This window comes from Giraffa tippelskirchi, chromosome 7 (assembly GCF_054371585.1).
Source record: "Giraffa tippelskirchi isolate mGirTip1 chromosome 7, T2T-mGirTip1v1.2.pri, whole genome shotgun sequence".
NCBI classification, from domain to species: Eukaryota; Metazoa; Chordata; class Mammalia; order Artiodactyla; family Giraffidae; genus Giraffa; species Giraffa tippelskirchi.
In genome coordinates, this window is record NC_137281.1 from 119,766,171 (window position 1) to 119,771,651 (window position 5,481).

Here is a 5,481-nt window from a genome sequence, read left to right on the forward strand (position 1 = left end):
GGGGTGGTGGTATATAATATAATAAGCACTTGGCACTTTGAGTGTGCCTATGGCCCAGTAGGGAAGTCCCCTACTAGGGGAATCCTCTACTAGGGGAATCCCAACAGACGGAGGTCAGGGCAGGGGGGACACTTCTCAATGGACTTCTGGGACAAACAGCAGGAAATCCATACCTTCAGTTGTCCTTAGCTGCCTTCTTTCCTTTCCATCCTCCCAGTCACAGAGGTCTCTTTTCAGGACTCAGGGTGTTGCTGAGGACTCAGGGTGTTGCTGAGGACTCCAGCTGCACCCCCATCACCAGTTGGACGTTCACTCACCTTTTTCCTTTTCTACCTGCTCTGCCAGAGAGACTGATGCCACTGCGGCTGCCACCTTCACTGCAACTCCCTTGGTGTGGCCTTCTCCAGGATCCAGTCTGCCCACTTTCAGATGCACAGATGGATGCATCTCTCAGGTGCACAGATGGATGCATCTCTCAGGTATCTTTGTGTGTGTGCAGAGGCACTTTTGTTACAGATGTCTAATTAGTTGCAGGTTGAAAGGGAGAGAAAAAATGAATACCTCATGCCACCATGATGCTGCCCTCAGTCCTAGCCTCACTCTTGTGATCAACTGCCAACATTTGCATTGTACCCTGAAACACATCCTTTTCTTGTACGTAATTAACAACAGATGGAAATCAAATCCTTTCAGAAGCCATTTATTATTCAGAGATAATGTGTGTGCGTGCTAAGTCACGTCGGACTCTATGTGACCCTGTGGACTGTAGCCTGCCAGGCTCCTCTGTCCATGGGATTTTCCAGGCAAGAATACTGGAGTGGGTTGCCATTTCCTTCTCCAGAGCATCTTCCAGACCCAGGGATTGAACCCACATCTCCTGCATCTCACGTACATTCTTTACCACTGAGCTGCCAGGGAAGCCCATGGAGTTAACAAGGTAACAATAATACCTGTATCCGTAGTATTGACAACTGCACGTCCCCCACTGGCTGTAGTCCTGGAAGTCTAGTGGAGAGCATTTCAAGGAGGAAGGCGTAATCAGCTATCAAATGGGTAATGTAGGAGAAATGACCACTGGATTAACAATGTAGACGTCATTAGTGGTCTTAAGCAATTTTGCTGAAATGGTAAGGGGAAAAAACCTGACTGAAGGAAGAAAAAAATCAGTCAGTGAATATACTATTTCAGGGAGTACTATCCTAAAGAGAAGCAAATAATGTAATAGCTAGAGAGGAAGCAGAATTGAGATGATTTTTTTTTAACCTTTTCCATGTATATTTTTCAAGCATACATAAGAATAGAGGGGAAAAGTAACAGGAACCTACATGTTCTCATTACCCAATTTCAGTACCTATTGATATTTTGAAAACTGCTTCATCTACAACATTTTGATTGGAATATTTTTAAGAAGCATTATTTCACCTCTGATAACTTTCGTGTATATCATTTTCAGATGAGAATTTAAAACTTATCACAATAGCATTATTAACAAGAGTGCCTTAACATAATTTCATAACTCATCTGTGTTTATCTTTTTGTAATAGAAGAGAGGATTTTTAAAGGGAAAGTTAACAGCATGTGTGTATACTGATGGGACTGATCAAAGAGATGGAAAGAACAAGAGGCGATGGAGGGAGTTGGGCCCTCGAGCTTGGAGGGAGGAGTGGCCTTACACAGGTGCAGAGTGGTCACCTCCACGAGAGGAGAGAAAGCAGAGTGTGTACACAGGTGCACAGCATGGGGGAAATGTGGGGGAGATAGTGTGTGGTGGTTCTATGTAGATGCTTCCATTTTCTAGATAAAATAAGCAGCAGTATCCTCATCCGGAGTCAGGATGGAAGAGAAAGTGCTGGAGGTTTGAGGAGGAGAAAGTGTGCAATAGCGGGGGCCAAGTGCTATTCACCCAGAATGGGATCCTTAAGAGGAGCAGGAGTAGAAAGGCAAACACAGTACAAAGGGAGCATGTAAAGTAACTGGTGCAGAAGCAAACCTTCATCCTTTCCAGGTTCAGGAATTTATATCCAAATCTCTCTGTATGCCAAGTCACTGGACGTTCTAGTTTTGAAGACTCAGTGTTAATGAGTGGTCCATTTCAAGGCCCAATGAGGTGGTCACTGTAGAAGAGAAAAAATTCTAATCCCGAAAGAGAAACTGCTGCTGTCCCCACCTTCCATTTTATCCCTCAGCTTCTGCTTTCTGATTTGAAAGTTTGCATTATCAATTGGGAATTTCTCTCAGCTTTTTCAGGGCTAATTGCAAATTTAAAAATTATTCAAACTATATTATGACATTCCTCTCCTTTACATTTATCTAAACTCTCCTCTGTATATTCACTCCGGCCTGCTTTCACAGCTAGCTGAAATTATAATGGCTAATTAACATTTATTCAGTATTCACTCTATGCTTTATACTCATTTGAAGAAAGAGACTTTTTTTAAGTGACTTGCCCAAAGACACATAATTGGTAAAGGAACAGTCCTTAAACTAATGTCATGTGACTTCCAAGACCTCTGTCCCAGCCACAATACTGTTCCCCCTTGGCTATCACCCAGAGAAGTTCCCCCCTCTCCCCCATTAGCACAGTGACATGCTGAAAACCAATTCAGACCACAGGCTGGACTCCTGACCCTGCCTGCTCTAATCTCAGCTCCACCACTTCTTAACTGAATGACATGTTAGCCTTTTGTGACATCCGTTACCCCATTAGTGTGGAAAAATACCTGTTAATAGATTTATAACATAAGGTTGTTTTGAAGATTGAATTATATACAACATATGAGGTACTTAACTCAGGGCCTGCCGCGTAACGAGTATTAATTAAATGTTACCTAACAACACTGTTCTTACCACTCATCAGCTTTGGGCAAGTGACTGCACATCTCTGAATATCATGTTCCACTCCCCTGATTTGCTTTGATAGAGTTCTGGGAATCACTGAACAATGTAAGGTATACCTTAGGTGACTGTGTTCCTGCTTTTACCCTAGTAGAATCATGCTATGCTATGCTATGCTAAGTCGCTTCAGTCGTGTCCGACTCTGTGCGACCCCACAGACGGCAGCTCACCAGGCTCTGCCGTCCCTAGGATTCTCCAGGCAAGAATACTGGAGTGGGTTGCCATTTCTTTCTCCAGTGCATGAAAGGGAAAAGTGAAAGTGAAGTCGCTCAGTCGTGTCCGACTCTTAGCGACCCCATGGGCTGTAGCCTACCTAATTCTTCAGTTCTCTGATCATCCCATGAAACTCTTTTCTTCTTTTCTCGCAGTGACTATATTTGTTCTGGGAAGCTGTTACATCCTCTCTGCCTATTATTTATTTGGGACTACAGTACAGAGACTTTTTATATTTTCGTCAGTGCTAATTTCCCACAGAAAAATTGTAAAATTAGGCCACACAAAAATGGTAAAAACAAAGTATTTTCAGTAGATAATATTTAGTTCTCCAGAGATTAAAAACCTAAGAGACAGGTTCATTAACACTCAGTTCTGCCTAGTAGTCAGATGAGCAGGGACTGGAAGGGCTTTAGGTTCAGGGTGAGAGGATTGGTCTAAAGTCAGTTCTTTTGCAATGAGGTACACCTCCCACCAGTCAGAATGGCCATAGTTAAAAACTCTACAAGTAACAAATACTGGAGAAGGTGTGGAGAAAAGGGAACACTCCTACACTATTGGTGGGAATTGAACACAGTATGGAGGTTCCTCAAAAAACTATAAATACAGAGATGCCATATGATCCTACAATCTTACTGCTGGGCATATACCCAGATACATGTATCCCTGTGTTCACAGCAGCACTGTTTACAACAGCCAAGACTTGGAAGCAAGCTAAATGTGCTGTGCTGTGTGCCGTGCTTAGTCGCTCGGGCATGTCCGACTGTGACTGCATGGACTGTAGCCCACCAGATTTTTCTGTCCGTGGGGATTCTCCAGTAAAGAATACTGGACTGAGTTGCCATGCCCTCCTTCAGGGGATCTTCCCAACCCAGGGATCAAGCCCGGGTCTCCTGCATTGCAGGAGGATTCTTTACCAGCTAAGCCACCAGGGAAGCCCAAGAATACTGGAGTGGGTAGCCTGTCCATTCTTTGAGAATATTCCCAACCCAGGAATCAAATCAGGGTCTCCTGCATACCTAAATGTCTGTCAAGAGATAAATGGATAAAAAAGATGCGGTATGTGTGTATATATACATATACACACAATGTAGTATTACTCAGCCGTAAAAAAACAATGCTATTTGCAGCAACATGGATGGACCTATAGATTGTCATACTGAGTGGAATAAGTCAGAAGGAGAAATACCATATGACATACCTTATATGTGGAATCTAAAAAGAAATGATGGGGCTTCTCAGGTGGGGCAGTGGCAAAGAAGCCGCTTGCTAGTGCAGATGTGATTTCAATCCCTTGGTCTGGAAGATCCCCTGGAGAAGGAAATGGCAACCCACTCCAGTATTCTTGCCTGGGAAATCCCATGGATAGAGGAGCTTGGCTGGTTACAGTTCATTAGGTCGCAGTCTGAACACACACAAAAAGAAATGACACAAATGAAAGTGAAAGAAAGTGAAAGTCGCTCATTCATGTCCGCCTCTTTGCAACCCCATGAACTATACAATCCATGGAATTCTCCAGGCCAGAATACTGGAGTGGGTAGCCTTTCCCTTCTCCAGGGGATGGTCCCAATCCAGGTATTGAACCCAGGTCTCCCACATTGCAGGTGGATTCTTTACCAGCTGAGCCACAAGGGAAGCCCAAATACAGATGAACTTATTTACAAAACAGAAACAGACTTACAGAACAAACTTATGGTTGGGGTTGGGGGGGAAGATTGGAGGGAAGGGATAGTTAGGGAGTTTGATATGAACATTATGGCTAACCAACAAGGACCTACTGTATAGCAGAGAACTCTGCTCAATGTTATGTGGCAGCCTGTATGGGAGGGGCGTCTAGGGGAGAATGGATACATGTATGTGTATGACTGAATCCATTCCCTGTTCACCTGAAATTATCACAACATTGTTAATCGGCTATACCCCAATACAAAAGAAAAAGTTTAAAGGAAAAAAAAGATGCGATATATATATATACACAATAGAGTATTACTCAGCCATAAAAAAAAAATGCCTTTTGCAGCAACACGGATGGACCTAGAGATCATACTAAGTTAAAGTAAGTCAGAAAGAGAAAGGTAAATGCCATATGATATCACTTATATGTGGAATCTAAACTATGACACAAATGAACCTATCTACAAAGTGGAAATGGACTCATGGACAGAAAATAGACTCATGGTGGCCAAGGGAGAGGGGCTGTGAGATGCATTGTGAGTTTGGGATTAGCAGATGCAAACTATTAATATTGTATATAGAATGGATAAACAACAAGGTCCTACTGTATAGCACAGAGAACTATATATTCAGTATCCTGTGTTAAACCATAATGAAAAAAATATGAAAAATAATAAATGTATAACTGAATCACTTTGC

General features: G+C 42.8%; 1 long non-coding RNA gene across 1 annotated transcript; it reads right to left on the bottom strand.

Moving 5' to 3' along the window:
* Positions 1-692: 692 nt before the first annotated feature.
* On the bottom strand, positions 693-3,134 carry LOC145513076 (uncharacterized). The gene is made up of 2 exons (XR_014059092.1): positions 1,991-3,134; positions 693-1,146 (listed from the first exon to the last, which is right to left on the bottom strand). It is a non-coding gene; the product is annotated as an uncharacterized LOC145513076 (long non-coding RNA).
* Between the last annotated feature and the right edge of the window lie 2,347 nt (positions 3,135-5,481).